The sequence below is a fragment of the Sus scrofa genome, chromosome 3, assembly GCF_054392235.1.
Source record: "Sus scrofa isolate SSC_HxYL_T2T_F1_AM1 chromosome 3, Sscrofa_HxYL_maternal_Yorkshire_Landrace_v2.0, whole genome shotgun sequence".
NCBI classification, from domain to species: domain Eukaryota; kingdom Metazoa; phylum Chordata; class Mammalia; order Artiodactyla; family Suidae; genus Sus; species Sus scrofa.
Genome location: NC_139385.1, coordinates 138926150 through 138950815, shown reverse-complemented (window position 1 = coordinate 138950815; position 24666 = coordinate 138926150). Strand labels below are relative to the sequence as shown.

The window sequence follows — 24666 nt, the reverse complement described above, 5'->3', positions numbered from 1 at the left end:
GGTTCAGGATCTGGCGTTGTCACTGCTGTGGCTTTGGTTATAGGTGTGGCATGGGTTCGATCCTGGCCAGGAAACTTCCACATGCTTCAAGCATGGCCGAAAAAAGAGAGAGGATTCCTGATGGCCAGCTGCCCCTTGACTGTGTCCCGGGATGATAGCTCTCCCTCAGGCCCCTGAGCCAGCCCTCTTTTCATTCTCTGGTCCACCCAAGAGGGGAGGCAAGTTCTGAGGTCATACACAGGGGTGGGGAGAGGAGGCAGCCAGAGCAGTTGGGATTCATGGTGAGACTCCTGCAATGGCTTGCTTCTCTCAGCAGTTCCCTGTAACCTGTACAGGGCTGAGCAGGTGGCACCATGTTGCAGAAGGCTGCCAAGGATCTGAGTTTCCTCCAAGGATGGGGCAAGTTGAGTCAGTTCAGCAGGTGTCGGCTGAGTCCCTGGAACAGTGATTCATCACTCCAGGCTTGGTGATACAAGGACCAGACTCCAGTTTGTCCCAGTGACCTCATCCTCTAGCTGTCATGACAGTGATGCACAGTGGGGTCCAGGAGACTTGCCCAAGGTCATGTAGCCAGCCAGCGGGCATTAGCTGTGAGGTAAGGGTGAAGTTTGTTCGATAAATACATAATGAGTGCCAACCATGTGGATGTCTGTGTGCTAGGTGCAATGGACAAGATGCAGAGTGAGGGCCTTGAATTCTGGAGGTCTTTCCTTTTTTCTTTTCTTTTCTTTTCTTTTTTGTCTTTTTAGGGCCATAACCACGGCATATGGAAGTTCCCAGGCTAAGGGTTGAATTGGAGCCTCAGCCACTGGCCTACGCCACAGCCATAGCAACGTGACCTACACCACAGCTCCTGGCAATGCTGGATCCTTATCCCACTGAGCGAGGCCAGGGATTGAACCTGCATCCTCATGGAAACTAGTTGGGTTCTTAACCTGTTGAACCACAATGAGAACTCCCTTTTTTTTTTTTTTTATTGCAGTTTTTTTTTCCTTTCTTTCCTTTTTGGCTGTGCCTATAGTATGTGGAAGCTCCTGGGCTTGGGATGGAACCCGAGCCACGGCAGTGACAATGCCGGATCCTTAGCCTGCTAGCCCATCAGGGAGCTTTCTTTGGTTGGGGGGCGTGAGAGAAGGAAGCTGGGCAGGAGGGGTGTATGAAGATCACGCTCCAAACACTGCCAAGGATTAGGCTGCATGGGCGCTCTCACAGGGCAGAGACCTGTCTCTGTGCCTCTGGAGCCCAGCACTTAGTAGGCGCTCAGTGAACTTTGCAGAATTCAATCAACTCTGCCCTGAAGAGGAGGCCCTACAAAAATGGAGATGTGGAGAAATAGTCTGCATTCGAAATGTTACAGTAACCAGCCATCAGCAAAACTGCCCAGTGAAAAGGCGGCTCCCTCCCCTCTCTCTTCCTGTCTATCGCTATGGTGACCATTACCAGGACCGGTCAAGGTCAAACACGGTCAACCCAGCAGCAATACTGCCAGAGATTCCAGCAGCTGCATCTGGGGTTATACTCCTGCGAGGAGATCTGCTGTATTTCACGTGACGAATTTCTTCGCTCGATCGTAAATTCTTTTGTTATTGTCCAGATGATAAAAACATTAAACACCTTTTTAAGAAAGAAAAACAAACCACCCCTTGGCCACCAGACCGATTTAATTTTCACATTTTCCTCCCAGCCTTTGTCAATATGCAGCATATTTTATGCTCATTGGTAATCCCAGTGAACATACAATTTTGTATTCTGCTTACAGAGCCTTTTTTTTTTTTTCTTTTTTAAAGAATTTGTTCTTTCGTGTGGATTCTGTGCTCGGGGCCAATCTTTGTTGGCACATCGGTTTTCCTCTTAGGAGCACGTCACGGAAGAGACAATGGGAGATGTTTTCCTTGCTTGTGCTGGGCGTCTGTGAAATGCTTTGTTTTGCAGCGTTCTGCAGACCAAGGAGTTAACACGAGAACAGAACAGAACAGACTTTTCCTACAGATTATTTGTCTTGTTATCTAAATGGGGTGTTCTCTCTGTACTGGAGGATATTTCCCACAGAAATGGAGTAGACACAGCTTTGGCGGTAGACTGAAGCAGCCAGGTTTGGAATTCTGGACCTGTCACTCACTAGCTGTGTGGCCTTGGGCCACTTCCTAAGTCTCTGGTCCTCAGTGTCTCTGTACAGTAAGGACAGTAGCATCTATCTCGTTGGGTGGGGGGAGAGGCTTAGGTGAGATCCAGACCGGGATTGGCCCCTTAGCGCACAGTCCATGTCTGGGCGTGTCTAACTCTTCCTCGGTTCTCCCCATGTGATGCTGGGGGACCCTGAGCAAACCCCTCGTAGGAATTTGCACATAAGTGAAAGGGGAAAAGGCCCAACGAGACTGGACCGAATAATGAGAACCAAAGGGCTTTGTTATTGAAGGTGTCCTGTCCATCTATTTGGTCCTCATTTCACCATCTCTTTTGTGTCTGTCTTCCTTGCTCCTAGCATGAGGGGTGAAAGTTTGAGGGAGATTCTGAAGTGTGCCCCACAATGGGAACCAGAGCCAACCCCGACTTCCCTGGGCCAGAAGCTTCCAGGGACTCCCTCGCCGACCCAGCTCCGAGCCCCGGGGCTCTTGCATCGAAGCACAGGCTCTCTGTAGCCCGGTGCGCTGCGCCGCCTCCTGCACCCAGTTCCCTGGGAGCCTGCGTGGAGATGCCCAGGACTCCGTCAAGAGCCGGGCTTCCAAGCAGCAGCATGTGGGCACATAAGGGGGTCCCGGGGCTAGGGGATCCCCCCCCAGCCTCGAGCAGGGCGGCTGGGGGATGCGCTGCAGCAATAGCCTGGATAAGAACGCGAGGTCTGTGCAGGTGGACAGCCCGCCGCCTGCCTGCCTCCCCTTCCCTCTCTTCCCTCCTCTCCTTGGCTGCATTTGCCTCCTTTATTTCACAGGGCTTACTGCCACCCGGCCCCATTGTCACAGCCGGCAGCCTCCTCTGAGCTCTGCAACCCTGGGCTGGGGCATGTTCCCCTCCACCGTTCTAAATATTTTTTTTTTAGAAACTTAAAAAAAAAAAAAACCTTTTAAAGGAAAGCAGAATCAATTCTCAAGTTTTGAGTCACCTCTCTTGCAAAGAGAAACTGCTTCTGCTGGGAAAGGAAACTGGGGAGAAAACCACGGACAGATGATCTCAGACTCTGACGTGAGAACAGAAGGCGTTTTTTGTTGGGTTTTGGCCACGCCCACAACATGCAGAAGTTCCTGGGCCAGGGATCGAACCTGAGACACAGTAGCAACCATGCTGCATCCTTAACCTCTAGGCTGCCAGGGAACTCCCTAGAAGGAACATTTAATGCAGGCGGGTAAATGATAGGCTCCGAACGGGGGGCGAGGTAGGGAGCTCCATATACCTTTTCGCTCTTTTTCAGCGCAGGGTCAGTCCAGTGTTGCTCAAGCATTTCCTGTTAAGATCGCTAAAAGAGGAAACCCTTCATTTCTCCATGCACACTCACACCAACACTGCTGACACCAAATGTGTCACTGACAAATTCTCACATCTCTGGACACCAAGTAGGTGTCCTGCAGTTCAGTTCTGACAGTCACCCGCTGCAGTTAGCACAGACGCCGCCGCAGGGAGGTGGAGGGGCTCAGGGCACAAGACTGCGCCTCCTTCCGACGTCATTGGCGAGTTCCCCCCGCTTCTGTCTGACCTTGCTACAAGCGGGGGGGCCCACCATCGCCTCTTCAGGTTCAATAATCCGCTCCAGTGGCTCACAAAACTCAGGGAGCCACTCCCACGATATAGGACATAGTTAAGGATACAGGTGAACAGGCAGAAGGGGTCCAGAGGGCCAGGTCTGGAAGGGTCCCATGTGCAGAAGCTTCTGTCCCTGTGGAGCTGGGCTGTATCGCCCTTTCCACCTGTGAATGTTTTCCTCAACCTGGACACTCTCTGGATCAGAGACGTGAGAATTTGTCGGTGACACATTTGGCGTAAAGGCTTTAAAACAGATTTCAAATAGGAGAGGACTTGAAAAAAAAAAACTCTCAAATACATGCCATTTTTACACCTAACGAAATTGACAATAATCTCTTAATATTACCTTTTTTGGCCAAGGCCATGGCATGCAGGAATTGAACCCGTGCTATAGCAGCAACCAGAGCCATAGCAGCGACAACACCAGATCCTTAACCTGCTGAGCCATCAGGGAACTCCACCTTTTTATTGATTTGTTTTTAAAAGGCCAGTATTTGTAGAGGCCAGCTCATGGGTCCGGCGGATATTTCCCACCTTTTGGATGTGGCTGATTTCACCCACCTGGTGACATTTGGCCTGTCCCCCCGCCAGGATAGGGCATGTTTGAGATGCCCAGACCCGCCCGGTTTCAGTGAAGTTTAAATGATGAACATTGTGGCCCCACGTGAAACACTGTAGCTGATGCCCTGCTTATCTGCCTCATGGGTTTCTCCCAAATGTTGTCTGGGGGGAGGGGAGGAAAAGGGGTGGCAAATACTCCTGGGAACCCTTAACCAATGACAGATAAAGTCCCCAGCTTCCCCATCCACTGGTGGGATCTTTTTGAGGCATGTTTTAGAAGATTCTTCAGAGGGTCCCCAGTTATCCATTCTTCACTAGTTCTCTTGTGATTAACTTTTTTTTTTTTTTTTGTCTTTTTGCCTTTTCTAGGGCCGCTCCCACAGCATATGGATGTTCCCAGGCTAGGGGTTGAATTGGAGCTGTAGCTGCCGATCTACACCACAGCCACGGCAAATCGGGATCTGAGCCGCATCTGTGACCTACACCACAGCTCACGGCAACGCTGGATCCTTAACCCACTGAGCGAGGCCAGGGATCAAACCCGCAACCTCATGGCTCCTAGTCGGACTGGTTTCCACTGTGCCACGACGGGAACTCCCCTGATTAAATTGTTAATGGGGGGTAACTACCCTTTATGATTAACACACACAATCACTTCATTGTCTTTTCTCTCAGGTTTTATTTATTTTTTCCTTCACTTCTTCCTGAGATGGTCTCCCAAAGAAGCTACCTCCACCCAGATCCTTGTCTCAGGCCCTTTTTCTGGTGGATCACAAACTCCACTCCCTATCTCCCATAAATAGTGGTTATATTTGGAGGTTTGGCTAGATTGATTGTCTTTTTCTTCATGGTAGATGGGCTTCTTGGGAGGTGCTTATGCTGTATTGTACCACATCTGTCACTGGCATTGTGTAGGCGGGGGAACCTGCTAGTTTTTTTTTTTGCTTTTTAGGGTAGTACCCATGGCATATGGAAGTTACCATGTTAGGGGTTGAACTGGAGCTATAGCTGCCGGCCTACACCACAGCCACAGCAACTCGGGATCCGAGCCGGTTCTGTGACCTACACCACAGCGCACAGCAATGCTGGATCCTTAACCCACTGAGCGAGGCCAGGGATGGAACCTGCAACCTCATGGATACTGGTCAGGTTCGTTTCTATTGCACCACAACAGGAACTCCCGACCTGCTAGCATTTTATGCCTCAAAGTTTCAGGGACCGACCTGGAAGACTTAGGCTCCCTCCTCTAACATTTCCTTGTAATCCACCTGGGAGCTGCCCTCCCCGCATCCGTAGCACCTGTATCTACACCTTCCAGAGCTGACTGATCCTCTCCACCTGCAGGTAGCACACCAACTGGTTCAATGGAGCGGACGTGTCTGGCTCCCCCTCACACGGAGCTCCCAAAGCAGCAGAGCTTGGTCCCCTTCTGGTCGCCAGAGCCTCCACGTGAGTCATTTCAGCCGGGCTGTGTACCTTTTAAAGTCCTCATGGATGGAACACTTGCTGTCACACAAACAGAAGCGGCCCATCAAAGGTGTGCTTTGCTCTGCCGGGTGGCTGTGAACCGATTCCTGTGAGGCTTCGCACCTCGTCATGGGAAGCAGAGGGGAGACAGCTGGACGAGGGAGCAGGCGTGTGTGCGTGTATCTGTGTGCACAAGTGCGGGTTCACACAAGACCTCTCTCCCCTTAGATGACATGTCACTGCTGACTTGGAATCGGTTCTCCTGGGAAAGGCCCCCCCATCTGCATTTCTACTCCCTGTCACCAGTTGCTCCCTGCTGTCTGAATACCTGAACCGGAGGGTGTTAAGTTGGGAGGTGGCTTGATGAGTGAATGGACATGGAGTTTCCGGCTGGAAGCCCTGATGCTTCACTCTGAGACCTTGACCTGGTCCCTGAGCCACTCTTGGCCATTTTGTTCCTACCTTTACATTGGATGTGATAAAAACCTACGTTCGACTGCTTTGCCTTCACGCGTCAAATGAGAAAGTGCACAATGAAAGAAGAATCTGGTAAGTAGTAAAGCGTTGGATGAATGCGAGAGGGCCTTTCTATGCCTCCGTGGGGAAAGATTTTCAGTTCTTTCTTGGACAAGTTTAGATAGGAATAGAAAACGAAGGTTGCCCCAGACAGGGTGTTTGGTTGCAAACAACCCAGACAGGCTCGGGCCAAATGAAGTAGAAAAGAATCTTATTGATAGGATATTGAGCAGCATTTAGCTTTGCTGGGAGGCTGCAGAACCAGGTGTGGAAAGTAGGAGAGAAGAGCTCTGGGAAATGATCACGGTCATGGCCAAACCACGCCATGGAACTGGCTGACTGGTATGGTTGGTTTTATTTTATTTTATTTTATTTTATTTTATTTTATTTTATTTTATTTTATTTTATTTTATTTTATTTTTTAGGGCTGCACCCATGGCATATGGAAGTTCCCAGGCTAGGGGTCCAATTGGAGCTGTAGCCACCGGCCCACACCACAGCCACAGCAATGCCAGACCTGAGCCACGTCTGCGACCTATACCACAGCTCACAGCCACGCTGGATCCTTAACCCACTGAGCAAGGCCAGGGATCGAACCAGCGTCCTCATGGATACTAGTGGGGTTTATTACTGCTGAGCCACAACAGGAACTCCTGGTACGGTTGCTTTTAAACACAGGACAGCACGGCCCAGATTGGTCCAAGGTGCTGGGGCTGTTGGTACCTCCCGCTTCAGGTGGTTTTTGGTGGTTCCGGCTCCTGTGCCTGTTTTTGGCCAGCATGTCAGTGGGATTTGAGGCAGGCCCTGTCACCACCTGCCCCTGGACTCTGTGGGGCTGGGATGGAGGAAGCACAGAGAGGGTAGGAAAAAAGCTGGTCTGGGCCAAACCAGAGAAGATGACGCCAGACGCTGCCCCGTGGGGATTTTAGCTGTTAATTTACATGTGTGTTTATGTGGCACCTTATATCTGGAATGATGTTTTTGTTTTTATGTGTGTTTCTGAGTACACCTGCATCGTTCACTCACTAGTATGGGTACAATTTTCTGCAGCTGAACTCAGATCCCAATGCAAAGTCCCAAGTGCCAGAACCTCTGTAAATACTGTCCTGGCAAAGACGTTTCGTGGCTGCTATTTCACTTTCTGGAGGGAAGCCTGGGAAGGTGGAGTCTGTCGGGACGGGCCACGCCCTGCTGTGCTCAAGACTGACACGCATCTGCTCTCCTCGGGCTGGTGCCAGCTCACGTTGGCGCACCCACTTTGCTGACTGGCAGGTCCTCCTTGGAGGCTGTTTGCAGAACCTGAGGCCTAGGTGCAGGTGCCCTGTCCCCAGGTCATGATGACTTGAGCTGGGAGGCTGGACAGCTGCCTGGAGCTGGCCCTTGAAGTAGAACGTGTAGACGTGCTTCTACAATCAGCAAATCTGGGCTCTTAAGCCCGGTTGACTTCAACTTGCTAGGGTTTGTTTACTCAGGAATACAGAAGTAAGTATTTATTCTACTTAAAAAGCAAACAGTTTTATGCGGTCGAATAAATCCCCACAGAACACTTCAGACTCTTTGGATGGCCCTGAAGACTCTCAAGTTGCTCTCATGCTACAGAAGGAAACACGAGGGAGCTCCCCTTGTGGCTCAGCAGCTTAAGGAATCGACTAGTATCCATGAGGATATGGGTTCAATCCCTGGCCTCTCCCAGGGGGTTAAGGATTTGGTGTGGCCATGAGCTGTGGTGTAGGCCACAGATGAGGCTCAGATCCCGTGTTGCTGTCTGTCGCTATGGCTCTGGCATAGGTCAGCAGCTGCAGCTCTGATTTGACTCCTAGCCTGGAAACCTCCTTGTGCCGCAGGTGCCACCCTTAAAAAAAAAAAGGAAGGAAACTGGAGACTCAAGAATGAATGAACAAATGAGTGAAATCTACTTTGGGCCCCGACTTATGCTTCTGAGCCCCCCCCTTCCCCCCCCCCGCCTAAGCTGCCGGGACTTCGCTGCTTCTGTGGCACCCGCTTTGTGTAACACCCCCTCCCGCAGGCAGCCCCCAGCCTCGCCCTGGCACCCAGCTCGTCTTCTGCTTCCCCACTGCAGATTTCTGAGTCTTTCTGAGAGCATCTCTCAAAGCCTCCTTGGCAGCACGTGGAGACATACGTTTTCATTTTCTCATCATGACAGCTTTAAGGCCCTATGAGTCTTGAGTTAGAATCACTCCCTTGATACTCTTTAATCCTTCGTAATACCCTTTTGGGCAGCCGTGGCCGTGGGGACAAGGCTATTAGTTATTCTCTTTGGCCATGACACAAAGAAGCTGCTGGATTTCTCCCAGGCCCTGTCATTTTTGTTCTTAAGAGACTAAATGCCATCGCCACAGTCTAGCGAATAGTAAACGTCCCCACAAATTTTTACTTTGCAGAAGTTCAATCAATTTAAGAGCAACTTTCCCACAATGTGCTGGTTTTATAAAAGGAACATGGAACCCGTATGTTCGTGCTGGCCTGCTGAGCACAGGGGCCTTGGTGGAGGGTGGCCAAGCCGGGGCTGGGGCTGGGCTGGCCTGCAGGTGCCTTGATGCATAGCCAGGTCAGGATGGCTCTGCGAGGTCATGAAATGCATCCACCTACTTGCGACCTAGACATTTCCTCTGGCTGAGATTTTTTTTCTTTTCATATTTATGTGTCAGGCCATCTCAGTGTCACTGGTACAACGATCACTTAATACTTTATTTTAAAAGGAAACTTACTATCAAGCCTCCGCATGTTAACTATATTTATTTTGCTAAACATAAAAATGTTAGAATAAAAAAGGTTCATCTAGGAGTTCCTGTTGTGGCTCAATGGAAACAAATCTGACGAGTATCCATAAGGGCACAGGTTCGATCCCTGGCCTCGCTCAGCAGGATGAGGATCCGGTGTTGCCACAAGCTGTGAGGTAGCTTGCAGATGCGGCTCGGATCTGGCGTGGCTGTGGCTGTGGTGTAGCCTCCAGCTGTACCTCCAATTTGACTCCTAGCCTGGGAGCTTCCATATGCTGTGGGTGTGGCCCTAAAAGCAAACAAAGACCTTGAAGCACATGGGCTCTACCAGGTAAAAATGGGTCCTTTTTTTTTTTTCCTTTGGGCCCTTTAATATCACTCAAACCATTGAGGCACAAACAATAATAAAACTGCATTTTTTTATGTTACAACTGCATGATATACCAATTTTCTCAAAAAATCTCCTTTGCAGTGACATTCGCGCACACACACTCTGGTCCATGGTTTGATGCAACCAAGGTCAGAAAGGCTGGCATGGTGATAAACTATCAAACTTACCCAGGGCGTTAAAGGGCTCGAATGTGTCCCGACTGCCCACTACACACAGTGTACCGGATGTTACACACGTTACCTAAGTGAGAGGTGAAAAATCCTTCTGTCTTTGGCAGCAGTGGCGATCTTGGCTTAATGCTTGGTGGGTGTTGGAAGGCAGTCATCAGAGTCTTTGGATTGGCGCTGGTGATGATGGGTTATTTGAACTGGAAGTGCTCTGAAAGCGCATCAAATCCAATCCCCTCATTTCCCACTAAAGAAACCTAAGGCCCAGAGAGGTGCAATGACTTTCTTTCCTTCTCTCTCTCTTAAGAGCCGCACCCACTGCACATGGAGGTTCCCAGGTTAGGAGTCCAATCGGAGCTACAGTTGCTGGCCTCCGCCACAGCCACAGCAACGTGGGATCTGAGCTGCATCTGCAGCTCAGCTCACGGCAAGGCCAGATCCTTAACCCACTGAGCAAGGCCAGGGATGGAACCCGCAACCTTGTGGTTCCTAGTCAGATTCGTTTCCGCTGCGCCACGCCAGGAACTCTGAGGGGTGATGACTTTCTATTGTTGTTGCCACCGTTATCGCCATCATCACCTACCATTTATCGAACGTCTTCCAAGTGCATGTATCTGGGGCTGCAGAGAAGCATAAGAAGGGGGTCTTGCCCTCAAAGAGTTTGCAGTCTGTTGAGATCATTGGTCTCGCAGGGAGTTAGTAGCTGAGCTCCAGCTAGAACCCAAGCCTCTATCCGAATTCCAGGGCAATGCTTATCCCATTATATGGTGGTCTCTTTTGCTACCACGGTCACGTGGTGGGTGTTACGGTAGGGCCATTAGCAGTGTAGATCCTTACAGGTGAACTCATCATATCCCTCACAGCATGGTGATCTGGCTCAATGCCAAGTTCAGGTGTTGGGGTGGGATCGGAGCTGGGTGCCAGGTGTGATGAGTTATGAGAAAATGCCTAGGGAAGAATTTCATAGGCCCGGCTTGGCTCAGGTGTCCCCTTTTGGGCCAATCACCTATGGCCATAGAGTCAATAAGCGTATGGAAATTCCTGCTGGAATCAAGTGGTTGGGGTCAGAGGAGCCGTTCTCAAAAGGAGCGGCGTGTTTCCCAGAAGAAGGAGGAGGAGCCAGGCAAGCCAAGCAGTAAGCCATCCTCCTCCATTGTATACACAAGGGGAGTTCCCGCTGTGGTGCAGTTGGTTAAGGATCACAGCTATGGCTCAGATTCAGTCCCTGGTCCCGGAAGTCCCACATGCTTCAGGGGCAGCAAACAAACAAAGAAACAAAAGACACAGAGTTCCCGTTATGGTGCAGCAGAAACGAATCTGACTAGGAACCATGAGGTTGCTGGTTTGATCCCTGGCCTTGCTCAGTGGGTTAAGGATCTGGCGTTGCCGTGAGCTGTAGTGTAGGTCACAGACGTGGCTCGGATCTGGCGTTGCTGTGGTGTAGGCGTAGACGGGCAGCTGTAGCCCTGATTAGACCCCTAGCCTAGGAACCTCCATACGCCTTGGGTGCAGCTCTAAAAAAAGGCAAAAAAAAAAAAAAAAAAAAAAAAAGACACCAAAGAGATTTAGAGAGGAGAGCGGTCTGCCCCACTGGGGATGAGGGATGGCATTTAAGGTGGAACGTGAAGGAGACTATGTTTGCAAAGGCCCAGGGCTGAGAAAACAAAAGACAAAGCCACACATAGAAGGTAGTTACGTCTGGACTAAACTGGATAAAAGAAAGGGAACAGTGGGGGGGGGGGGGGAGGTTGCAAAGTCAGAAAAAGGTTAAATCCTGGAGAACTAGGAGCCAGAATTTGGGCTTTAATTTGCAGCCACTGGGGATATGGTTTAACAGATAAAACCCAAGCTGCCCGCTTACATTTGAATTTCAGATTCAGATAAACAGCAAATAATATCTGCATGGAATACTTACATTGCACAAATATTAATTGGGTATCTGAAAGTCAAATGTAAGTGGGCATGCTGCATTTTTATTCGTTAGATTGGGCCATCCCAATTGGGCAGCCAATGAAGGGTTTTAAGCCAAGACATGCATGAAGTTGACGACTCGGCCCAAACGCCAGCACCCCTTAAGTCCGGTGCCCAGAATCCTGGGCCATGAAAACCGATGCCATTCCACTCGGTGAGGCTTTGCCTGCTCTCCAGTTTCCTTGGGTTCTCACAGAGAGACTGGATCTCCATTGCGGAGCGGGGGTGTTCAGTGCCTCGTTTTGAGGTCTTCGTGCTCTCGGCTCTGGAACGTTCAACCTCTGTCACTATGGCAACTCAATCGGCGCCATAGAATTCAATTAACCGGAGGCCTCCTTCCCTTGAGAATGACTCAGGAGTCAAAATCCCTGGGTTTGCTGACGTTCCCCCACGATTTAATCCCTCAGGGAGCCTGGGTATAAACACAGGCAGAGCTGAACAAAAAGAATCACGCATTTGCACACGTGTTGCCTGCTCTTCTGCCCCCAGCCTTCCTCCTCCAGCTGAACAGTCGCAGGGCTGCTCCACCCGGCCCTGGGCTTCCTCGACGGCCGTGAGGAAGGCCACGTCCGCCTTCGCAGCCAGGCCCCTGGGGAGCTGGTACGAGCTCACCCGAGAGCAAACTCTCCCGCAGTTTTCATTTGTACAGTAGCACCGAGTCAGCTGGGCAAAGACGTCCTCTTTGGGGAGAAATTGGATGGCCTGATCCCAGCCGTGGGCCGCTCGGTTCAGATGTGTGAGCTTTCTCTCTATTCGCGAAGGGTCTGCCTTGGCGAGAGGTCCAGAAGAGGCATCCAGCGCCAATTTCAAAGTGGCTTAATTTTATTTATTTGTGCAAAAAAAATTTTTTTTTCCTTTTAGGTCTGCACCAGGGATAAGGCCAAGGGGCACCCCTAACTATGGCAGAAGTAAATCTCCTTTTGTCTACATTTGGGCCAACACACGGAGGGTTTCTTTATAAAACGGCCTTGTCCTAGGGGCCTCCGAGTCCACAGCGGGGATGCTGGGGCCGGAGCCTCACACGGGGGCTCTGGCCAGCCCTGCCTGCCCACCTCCAGGACGGGCTGCCCACAGAGCCCTCCTGCCCCCCGGGCTGGATTCTCTCCTGACGACCTCCCTTCTCTTCTGATTGGTTTCGGCCGCTCCCTTTCTGCAGGTGCTGCTATTGTGCGTCCCAAACGCAGACGTGTGCCCCCTGCCCCTGGCCCTGCCAGCATCGCCCTGCTCTGTCCTGCCTGCCAGCCCCCAAAGACCCCAGTGAGACTTTCCCCACGTTTTTCCTGGTTCGTGCATACTCTCCCCGGGATTTAATTACCATGAAGAGCTGCCTGCCATGTGCTACACTCGGCGTGGTGCTGCACGCAAAGCATTTCCTTTATACTCACTCACAGAGCTTTCTGAGTATTTCATCCTCATTTATGAAACAGGAAGCTGAGACTCAGGGGGGTCGAGTTTGTTGTCGGAGCACTCAGAATCTTGAAGGGGTTGGGTCAGGACCCCAACCCAGTCTCTCTCCGCACCTAGGGTCATGGAGGCCCCCTTCAGGCATCAAGCTCCACCTGTAGAGCAAATTTCCTTCCAGAGCCTGGCAGGAGCTCACACTCCGGGAGTCCACCCCCAGGGAGTTCCGTCCAGGCTCTCCTGGCCCAGCTCTGAGCCACCTGCGACCATCCCGAGGTCACAGAGTCACTTGGCCTCTGTCCTACAGGGTTTGCAAATGGTTTAAACAAGAGGGAAAAAGCATCCAGTTTTCTCCCCGTGGCTCCCTTCCTTCCCAAAGTGAGCAAAGCCAGGCTGTTTATAAACCTTGGAAGAGAACCCCTGGCCTCTTAGCAGCCCTCACGCTACTAGGAGACCAGCTCTGCACCTGCCACCCCACCCCCCCGGGCCGCCTTGTCCCTCCCTCCCTCCTGAGGGAACAAATGCAGTGAGATTTCCTGGAAAAGAGCTCCTGTAGCAGAGAATCTGCCAGACTCAAGGCCCAGAAAGGAGGCTTAAGCTGAGATCATGGGCTCTTTCATCTTAAAAAAATTGTCTAGTCATGGAATATTATGCATTAATATAATAGATTCAAATACAGACATATAAATAGAACCTTGAAGCTTCCCAGAAGATATTACTAGCAGCGTGGTATGTATCATATCTCTAAAACTAATTATTCTTTATAATTTACTAATTTCAAATTATAATTACAAAGAGTACAGGATGTGTTATATATATCTCATATATCTTTCTTAATTTTTTAATTAAAGTATAATTGATTTACACTCTTGTGCCAATTTCTGCTGCACAGCAAAGTGACCTGGTCATACATATATATATATATATTCCTTTTTTTTTTTGCTTTTTAGGGCCACACCCGCAGCATATGGAGGTTCCTAGGCTAGGGGTCTAATCGAAGCTACAACTACCAGCCTACACCACAGCCATAGCAACACAGGATGCGAGACGGGTCTGTGACCTACACCATAGCTCGCGGCAATGCTGGATCCTTAACCCACTGAGTGAGGCCAGGGATCCAACCTGCAACCTCGTGGTTCCTAGTCGGATTCATTTCCGCTGAGCCAAGGCAGGAACTTCTACATTCCTTTTCTTATATTATCTTCCATCATGGTCTATCCCAAGAGATTGGACAGAGTTCCCTGCGCCCTGTTGTTTATCCGTTCTAAATGTAATTGCGTCTACCAACCCCAAACTCTCCATCCATCGCACTCTGCCCCCACCCCTTCCCCATGGCAACCACAAGCTCATTTTCTATGTCTGTATGTCACATATATTTTTTAACATTAATGTGTAAAGTTACAATATATGAAATTCTATTTTTCCATGACTTTTCACATTCTAATTTTCACATGCTAAATTTGACTTGGAAAGAAATTCCCCATGAGCACACACAGTTCTCCTTTCAGTTTCTAATGTTGTTATGGCATCTTTTAGAGTAGGGTTAACCATGATTTAAAAAAAAAAAAAATCATGGTGCAGGGGAAATGAATCTGACTAGGAACCATGAGGTTGCGGGTTCGATCCCTGCCCTTGCTCAGTGGGTTAACGATCCGGCGTTGCCCTGAGCTGTGGAGTAGGTTGCAGACACGGCTTGGATCCTGCATTGCTGTGGCTGTGGTGTAGGCCGGCGGCTAGAGCTCTGATTGGACCCCTAGCCTAGGAACCTCCACAAGCTGCAGGTGCGGCCCTAAAAAGACGAAAAAAAAAAAAAAAAGAAAAAGAAAAAGGAAACCTTACATCAGCAGTTCTTGAACTGTGATCTTTGAACCTCTAGGGAAATCTGAAACCCTGCAGGGAGTCCTTGAAATCCAAAGAATTGTCATAGCAGTGCTAGGATGTTCTGCCTTCTTCTCTGTGCTGACAGCTGCTCTGAGGATGCAAACGCAAGGCTAGGTTATCTGCTGGTGCCTGAGCACAAATCCAGGCAGACAGACCCCAAACTCTTCTCGTAGCCGTTGTTCTCCACCCTGAACTCACAGTGGAAAAAGGAAGCCAGTTGGACTGAAGAATGTCCCTGATGTGGCAGTAGAAATGACTCAGTTTATTAAATCTCGATCTTTAGAGACATGGCCTTTTGGCATATTCTCTGCAAGGAACTGGAAAGTAACTACACAGCACTTTTATACAGACTGAAATATGACGGTTGTCTGAAGAAAGCACGTCTGCCATTGTGTTGCAAGCTGAATTAGCTACATTTTCTAAGGAACATCATTTTTGCTTGAAAAGAACAACTGACAGGCAAGAGATGATTATTCGGAGTTGATGTTTGGCAAACATTTCCACGAAAATGAACAAAGTGAGCCTGTCATTTCAAGGAAAGCAAATGACAGCATTTGTTGCCAAGAAGAGTAGCGTTTTCAAGTGAAATCAGAATTTGAAAAACTTATATCTGCCACCTTAAGCTTGATAGTGCCCCCAGTACTGAAGATGGATGAGATATTGTTGCAGATTAATGTGTGGGTCTTTTTTTTAATAGTGTGTGATGAAACGTGTCAACATTTGGGAGCTCTGTACGACTCAATGAAGCAATATTTTCTAAACAACACAGGCATTATGCTACAAAATCATGCGTGGATAAAAGATCCATTCAAAATACAAGACAGAACAATGGATTTTAATGTAACGAGTAGAAAAAGTGTGTTGCTAGGGAGTCAGATGCTCCATTGCAGCTATCTTTAAGACGCTACACTTGCTGAGGATTTAAGTAAGGTGAAGAGGAATAGCCACAATTATCTGGAAAAGGCTATTAAAATATTCCTCTCTTTTTAAACTATATTATCTCTGTGAAGCCAGCTTTTTTTTTTTTTTTCCTTTCTGTACCTGTGGTATGTGGAAATTCCCAGGCCAGGGGTCGAATATGAGCCTCAACAATGACAACGCCGAGTCCTTAACCACTAGGCGACCAGGGAACTCATACCCAGCTATTCTTTCAGCACTTCAACCAAAGCAATATATCAATGGATTGGAAAATGGTGCATGAATCCGGCTGTATATGTGAAATGATGTCACTCTCTTGTCACTAAAATTTTTTTGTTGGAAACATAACAATGGTTTTTCCCAAGAATATGTTATTTACCTTCACAATAGTGAGGGACTATTATTTAAAATTCATGAATAGATCTTTAAAAATTTTATCTGTTTTAATTTCAAGTAAAATAGTGATAGATATAATCCACATAATTTTAAGGTCTATGGGTCCTTTGATAATTTTTAAGAACATGAGATGGGAGCTCCCGTCATGGCACAGTGGAAACGAATCCGACTAGGAACCATGAGGTTGCAGGTTCAATCCCTGGCCTCACTCAGTGGGTTAAGGATCTGGCCATGAGCTGTGGCGTAGGCTGGCAGCCGTAGCTCCCATTTGACCTCTAGCCTGGGAACCTCCATATGCTGCAGGTGTGGCCCTAAAGAGAAAAGCAAAAATAAATAATCAGTTAAAAGAAAAAAAAGGACATAAAATGTCCTGAGACCAAAAAACTCGAAGACTCTTGCTATAGATCTCTTAGACCTGGAGGCAAGTTGATATACCTGACCCTGCTTTAGTCAAAACAGGCAGCTCAAGGTCATTCAGAGGCCAAAGGTCCCAATTATCTATGTCTCCCTGTCTGGGGACCCTCCACGATACTCAGCACACACATACTCCTGATTTTCTCTGTTCTGAGAAGCTAGACAAACAGGCTTGTTGAAATTAAGAATGCATTTGTGTCAATAGGCTCCAAATAAGAAGGAAAGAGAGTAAAGGCCCTGGATTTTATAACAACCATTCAGGAAAATCAGAAGCTCTGTTTTAGGAACTTCTAGATTCCCAGGGTTTTCTGGGAGAACATTTTCCAGAGCCTTGCTACTCAGAGCAGTGGTCACGGGCCATCAGCATCTTCTGTAGCTTAAGATGCCTGAGCAAGATCCCCACCCCCGCTATGAAGTCAAAATACACACTTGACAAAGATTCCCCAGGAAATCTGAATGCTCATTAAAGTTTGTGAAGCACTGCTCTCGGATAAACATTTAGAGTCTAGAGTCTAAAATCCAAAAGGACTTCTAATTTCCAGAATGGTTAGCAGCTTATTTGAATTCATTCTCTTACTGAAAGAGACCAAAAAAAAAAAAAAAAATGTGGATAGGATGCATCTTCATAAAAGCATTAAAGAGATTTCAAGACAGCAAGAAACCACAATACAAAATGAAAGGAATATTCATTTGGAGAGGTAAGCCTGAATTGAAGATGTTTTTGTGCTGAGGTCATTTGCTAAACCCAGGGTTGAGAGATTCTTGGGGTGAGAGATACAGAAGGAAAATCTGGAAGTGGAAAAGTCCCTGACTCATAAATTCTCACGCCTTGAACTTGGTAATGTTTCCAGGTGCAGGAAAAACAATTGGAACTCCTCTCTGGGGGAAGATATCTTTATACAGGATGGTAAATGATTCCTCCAAGGAATTTTGTTTTGGCCTCGCCTGTGGCATGCGAAAGTTCCAGGGTCGTGGATTGCGTCCACACCACAGCTGTAACCAGATCCACAGCAGTGACAATGCTGGATCCTTAACCCATTGAGCCACCAGGGAACTCCTCCCACAAGTAATTTTAAAACTGGTGACAAGGACAGGTTTTCAAGTAAACTAGGTTCTGTGCTGTAAGATAACTATGTGGACTCCGTTTAACAAAATAAAGGCAGGCCTGAAAATAGCTTCAGGGAATAGGAATCTATCAAAGGTCATGGAGCCGATTTGAAAAAGAACCAAATGGGAGTTCCCTGGTGGCTCAGGGAACTTCCTCGTGCCCTGTGCACAGCCAAAAAGAAAAAAGAAAAAGCGTAATAAAGCCTGTAGAAATGAATATATTCAATAAGTTAAATAAAAACTAAAAGAGTGGATTCCACAGCAGCGTGTACATGGCTAAAGAGAATATTCTTGAATTGTAGAATAGGTGAGAAGAAGTTCCTTCTTTTTTTTTCCTTTTTAGGGCCACACCTGTGGCTTATGGAAGTTCCCAGGCTAGGGGTGGAATCAGAGCTGGGGCTGCCAGCCTCCACCACAGCCACAGCCACTCAGGATCTGAGCTGCATCTGTGACCTACACCGCAGCTCATGGCAATGCTGGATCCTTAACCCACTGAGTCCATGCCGGGGATCGAACTCATGTCCTCATGGATACTAGTTGAGTTTCTCACCAATGAGCCACAATGGAAACTCCTAGAAGAAGTTTTTAAGGGCACGACATAGAAGAACAAAAAGATGGAAAATTCAGGTTGGAAAGGCAAGAGACAGCATGAATAAGTGTAATACCGATACACTTAGAATCCTAGAAATGTGGCAGAGGTGATGTTTGAAGAGCTAGTGGTTGAGAATTTTCCATAACTCGTAAAGGAAAGACATTAATCCACATATCTGAGAATCACAACGAATCCCATGTTGGAAAAATGAAATGAAATTTACACTGAGCTACAGTGTGAAACTTCAGAAAAACAACCCAAAGCGATCATCTGAAAAGCAGCTAGAGAGAAACGTCTCACGAGCAAGACTGGAACTGAGACCTGACGTTTCAAAGCAGCAGTCGCTGCCAGGAGACAAGAGAATTCAATAGGCTGAAAATAATCGCCCACTTCAAACCCCACGCTCAACAAAACGTCGTTCAAGAATAAAGACAATAAGGATGGTTTCATACAAGGATGGTTACGAGAGTCTGTTACACAAAGCCCTACCCTGTGGGAAATTCCGCTGCATGTACTTCGGGTGGAAGAAAGATAAGCCCAGTTGGAAAGACTGAAGTGCAAGCAGAAATGAGGAACAAAGAACCTGGTAAATGTGCGAATTAATTTAAATGAACACAGACTATGTTCAGCAATGATAATACTGGCCTGCAGGGTTTTAAACACATGACAACAATTGCACAGACATTGAGAGGAGAGGAAATAGACTTAAAAGGAGGGAAGAGAGCAAAAATACAGCTAAGCTAAGAAGGCTTGTCGTACTTTCAAAGGTTAATGCTAAATCAAGCCAAATAGAATGTGTAATTTCCAAATGAGTTGGTGGTGGGGGGGGGGAGTAGAATGCTAAAAAATAATCAATCTAAAGGAAGGCAAGACATGAGAGGGACAAAAAGCAAATAAGCAGAACAATTAGCAAGTTAAAAATAAGATAGCAGATTAAAAAAATATTTTTACTGCTGTACAGCTCAATGTCCTGTGATAAACCATAATCAAGAATATAAAAAAGAATGGATGTCATTCCCATCGTGGTTCAGTGGTTAGCGAATCCGACTAGGAACCATGAGGTTGCAGGTTCGATCCCTGGCCTCGCTCAGCAGGTTAAGGATCTGGTGTTGCCGTGAACTGCAGTATAGGCCGCAGACGCGGCTCGGATCCCGAGTTGCTGTGGCTGTGGTGTAGGCCGGTGGCTACAGCTCTGATTGGACCCCTAGCCTGGGAACCTCCATATGCCTCAGGAGTGGCCCAAGAAATGGCAAAAAGACAAAAATAAAAAATACAAATAAAAATAAATAAAAAAGAATGTATCTACATGTATAACTGGGTCACTTTGCTGTGCAGGAGAAATCAACACAGCACTGTAAATCAACTCTCCTTTCATTAAAAAATTACACAAATAAGCATATACTTATAACCTGTGGGGGAAATTTTAATATAGAAAATGTAAATAATGTACAAAAACAGACAGAATAGTGTAATGATCCGCATGGACCCATCATCCTAAACACTGGATAATCTCGTTTCATTTTTCTCCCTCATTTTTTTTCCTTAGGGTATTTTAAAACAAATCTGAGACATCACATCATTTCCTCATAAATATCTTAGAATGTTTCTTTATCAGACGAGGACTTTGAAATATAGCCCTGCAGCACCATTATGACAACAATGTTATATTTAAACAGAAATATATCAGAAACTGTGTTAAAGGGGATTGAATAATCTTGTTAAAACAAAGATCATCAGACTGGATAAAAACAAAGTCCTACTCTATGCTATTTTTAGTTACAATATAAGCGTTCAGAAATGTTGAAAGTAAATAGTGGAAGTGGATACATTATATAAATATGAATTAGAAGAAAACTTGGACAGATAACAAGTTAAAAAGGTATTTTAGGAGTTCCCATTGTGGCTCAGCGGGTTAGGAACCTGACCCAGTGTCCATGAGGATGCGGGTTCAACCCTTGGCCTCGCTCAGTGGGTTAAGGATCTGCCGCTGCTGCGAGCTGTAAGGCGAAGATGTGGTTCAGATCTGGCCTTGCTGCGGCCAGGGCTGGAGCCCCTCTTTGACCCCTAGCTGAGGGACCTCCATGTGCTGTGGGTGCGGCTGTAAAAAGGTAAAGTGAGGATAAGAGCAGTGAAGGCACCAGCTTCGGGGTTGCTCAGCAAAGGACACCTGTGAGAGAGACGGGGGGATGTCGTGTTTGCCCCCTGGTGTCTGTGTCCTTTGAGCCCTGCTGTAGGCTGGGGGGCAGGTGGGGAGGTGTCTTTCTGGCTGGGTTTGCAGGTGGGAGGAGCACAGGAGAGGCTGGGGCCAGGGAGAAGTTCACGTGGCCCTGGCACCCTAGGAACCCGAGGGCTCCAAGGCAGGGCGAGAGCCCTTCATTTCAGGGGGTCCCCGCACACGAGGCCTCAGGCTGACGTCCCGCTGCCCATTCCAGTGGCTGGACAGGAATTTTATGGGGGAAACACGGCCCACGGGAGATGGACCAGATATGTTCATCCGGACCTGTCCGGATCCATCTGGGAGGAAAGCAGTGGAGCTTCAAGGTGGATCCTGGCAGAGTCCTGCAGGAGCCAGGTGGGGCTGCCAGCATCCTCCTGCTGGCATCAGGGGGCTGCTGCTCCAGCTCCAGGGGCCAAAGCAGAAATTCCGCCGGCCGCCCACACAGACGGACAGACAGAAATGTGCACACAAATTTAGCACTCCCTCTCTCTCTCTCTCTTTCTCTCTCTCTCTCTCTCACACACACACACACACACACACACACGCACGCGCGCGCGCGCGCGCAAGACAGGCACATGAATGCACATCCATAGAGAGAGGGCAGAAAATGACATTAGATCTGGAAGGTCTCTTTTCTTTTTAGGGCTTTGCTGTGGGTGAATCGGAGCTGTCCCCACCAGGCTACAGCACAGCCACAGCAACAAGGAATCTGACCCGTGCCTGCAACCTACATCACAGCTCACAGAAACACCGGATCCTTAACCCACTGAGCGAGCAGTGTCAGGGATCAAACCTGCATCCTCTGGATACTAGGCAATTTCTTTTTTCTTTGTCTTTTTGTCTTTTTGTTGTTGTTGTTGTTGCTATTTCTTGGGCCGCTCCTGCGGCATATGGAGGTTCCCAGGCTAGGGGTCGAATCGGAGCTGTAGCCACCGGCCTACGCCAGAGCCACAGCAACGCGGGATCCGAGCCGCATCTGCAACCTACACCACAGCTCACGGCAACGCCGGATCGTTAACCCACTGAGCAAGGGTAGGGACCGAACCCGTAACCTCATGGTTCCTAGTCGGATTCGTTAACCACTGCGCCACGACGGGAACTCCTGGATACTAGGCAATTTCTTAACTGGCTGAGCCACACCTGGAGCTCCCCGGAAGGACTCCTTCACCTAATCTCGTCCAGGGAATATAAGTCTTTTGCAGTAGAAATAAGGCAGAAGCATAGGCGGGGCTGAACTGAATGAAGCAGGACTTACTATAAATCCAACCCCTTCCTGGCTTGGATGAGCAAACTAAGGCTCAGACCAGGGAACTTGCGGCAGAGCCAGAACTGAGCTTCTGAGCCCAGCCTGGAATTCGCGCCTGCCCACCAGGATTTGAGGAGTGGCGAGAGAACACCAGGAAGGTGCTGGAACCATGAGGTGGGGCGGGGGGATTGCACAGGATGGATCCAGAAGGCAGATCTCCCCAGCCTGCCGCCCACACCACCACACATTAGCAGCAATGCGGTGTCAACAGCTGGGGGCGCAAACCTCGCTCACCCTGTCTCTGGCATCGTCTTGACGCCTGACCTCATGATCCATGGACGCCCCTGGAACCCAACATGCAGGCCCTGGAGCAGGCGAGGGGCTGAAAGCCTGCATCAGGAAGTTTGAATAAAGGAGAGAAACTGCTGGATGAAGGAGGGTGCACCTCCTTTCAAGAGAGCCACGAGGAGATTTCTGTCCTGAGTCAGCCGTGGCCTTAAAATGAGCGCCCATTGCTATCGGACTCGTCGGAAGCAGCTGGGATGACCTGGGCTCCGACTATCAAAAGTCCCCGTGCTAAATGCATCCAGGACCTCGTGTGACAAGCACTCAGAGGACCCAGGTCCACGTCCTCTCTCCACTCAGCTGCCCTTTGCCCTCAGGTCGAGCTCCTCACGGTAAAGCCGTAAGAGACCAGTTGTCACATTTTCAGGACAATGTCCAGGGACTGCTTCTTCCTGTGTGCTTTTTCTTTACTTTTTTTTTTTTTTTTAATCATCTAGGAGCCTTTCCTGGAAGCCCATGCCAGACTCTCATCTTTCATTGGCCTCAACTGTGCTGCAAACCCACGCTGAAAAGTGACTGGTCAGTAGAATGAGGTCCTTCCCAGTGTTCTACTGCCCCAGGGATGAGGGCTGACCACTCGTGAGCCTGGGGAGCTGACACCAGCCGGTTCTGCTAGAGGGACTCCCTCGCCGCCTTGTACCCCTCCTCCCCTCCAGAAACACCCCCAAGTTGGTAGAGCAGGAGTTGAAATTACGTGTGATCTCCCTGGAATCTCACAAAAAGCCATACCATCCTGATCTGAGACATGGGCATCGAAACAAAAGGTGAAGCTGTGGATCCAGAGTCCCCGTGCCCAGGGCTTTCTAAGCCCCAGTGTGGTGGTTCCAGGCTCCACGCTCTGCCCGGGCTGGTCCTGAGACCGGCGTGGAAGCGGGGCGGGAAGCTGGAGAGAAGGCAGCGGGGTGGGGGTGGGGGTGGAGGTCACAGCCTGGGGTGGGGTGGGGGATTGGGGCGGGGGGCTGGATGGGTCCCGGCTCAGCCACCTGCTCAGATGCAACTTCCCTTCTCTCTGCCCCAGTGACCCCATTCAAACAGAGAGGGAGCAGACTCTGAAATCTTGAAGGTTCCTTCTGGTTCAAATATCCTTTGATGTAACCCTTTCTGAAAGAGCTCTGGGGCCTCCGAAAAAAGGACTCAGCGTGTCTGTGGCTTGTCAGCACCGAGGCCCCGAGACCCGCCTCCGAGGGCTTCGGCTCCCCTATTTTGGGCTCATGAGTTCATCCTAAGGCCCGTGCCAGCCCCTGCGGTTTCTCCTCCTTCCATCCTGGTCTGTATGACAAAATGACTAAAAATACCGGGCTCCCCAGGCCGCAAACGCCCTCCCCCGGGTCAGTCCCCTTGCGGTCTCAGATGTGCCTCGGATGCGAGCCCGGGACCGGCCCTGCGGTGGGGGGGGTTTGACTCCCTGCCGCTCTGGTTCGTCTGTGCAGGCAGGTGCGAAGGGCCCGGCTGTGCGGCCTCCCACTCTCCAGCCTGGTGAGTTTGGCTGCCAGGAGCCCTGGGCCTCAGTTTGCCATCTGGAAAATGGGGATACTGTTTCCAATGTCATGGGAATGAACTGAGAGCCTGGGTGGAGGAGAGCCCCAGGGCTCCACCCCATGTGTGCATCTGCTCCCTCGTCCCCTCCTCTGGGCTCGTCCATCTTGGAGGGTTCCGATCCCGTGAGCCTGTGGCTCTGCTTCCCAGTCCGAGGCAGTCTGTGTACAGGAAGCCCCTCTCTGAGCTGCATCCTGACACAGTCTCGGATGAATTGCGTGATGGGAGAAGGTGCTGCCCAGCAGGCCCGCGAATCGCTCCCCTCCGGTCCGCGCGCCCCAGCTCCCTGCCCTGTCACTGTGTCCAAGCCACTTGAGTCCCCGGGGTCTGGGCGTCTCGGCCTCCCTTCTCTCTGTTGTGGCTGTGGGAGGCCTCTGGAAGTAGAGACGAAAAGGAGAAATAAAAGGCAATCGTTGTGATAGAACGTGATGGAGGATAATGTGAGAAAAAGGATGTGTACACGTGTGTGTATAACTGGGTCACTTTGCTGTACAGCTGAAATTGACAGAACATTGTAAATCAACTATAATAAAACATTTTTTAAAAAAAGGCAATAGGATGCTTCACACACGGGTGACAGCCAGTGTGGGGGATTCTGAGAGCATCTCCTCCGGCTCCACAAGGGGCCCCATGGCCTCGGGCTCAAGCTTTAACCACCCAGACTCTCAGATTTGTCTTCTAGGCAAAGAGAAAATTTTGTTTGTTTATGTATTATGTATGTATATATGTATTTTTATTTTTATTTATTTATTTATTTTTTTTTTTTGTCTTTTTGCTATTTCTTGGGCCGCCCCTGCGGCATATGGAGGTTCCCAGGCTAGGGGTCGAATCGGAGCTATAGCCACCGGCCTACGCCAGAGCCACAGCAACGCGGGGTCCGAGCCGCGTCTGCAACCTACACCACAGCTCACGGCAACGCCGGATCGTTAACCCACTGAGCAAGGGCAGGGACCAAACCCGCGACCTCATGGTTCCTAGTCGGATTCGTTAACCACTGCGCCACGACGGGAACTCCCAATATATATGTATTTTTAAATGATTTTTATTTTTTCCATCGTAGCTG

The 24666-nt window shown here is 49.1% G+C and overlaps 1 long non-coding RNA gene across 1 annotated transcript in view; it reads left to right on the top strand.

Annotated features, from left to right (window-relative positions):
* LOC146404972 (uncharacterized) overlaps positions 1 to 24152 on the top strand; it is a 44749-nt gene extending 20597 nt beyond the window's left edge. Inside the window, exons 3-5 of the long non-coding RNA XR_014842565.1 lie at positions 5641 to 6312; positions 22505 to 22586; positions 23086 to 24152. This is a non-coding gene — a long non-coding RNA (uncharacterized LOC146404972). The remainder of the gene's footprint in view (positions 1 to 5640; positions 6313 to 22504; positions 22587 to 23085) is intronic.
* Positions 24153 to 24666: the final 514 nt, after the last annotated feature.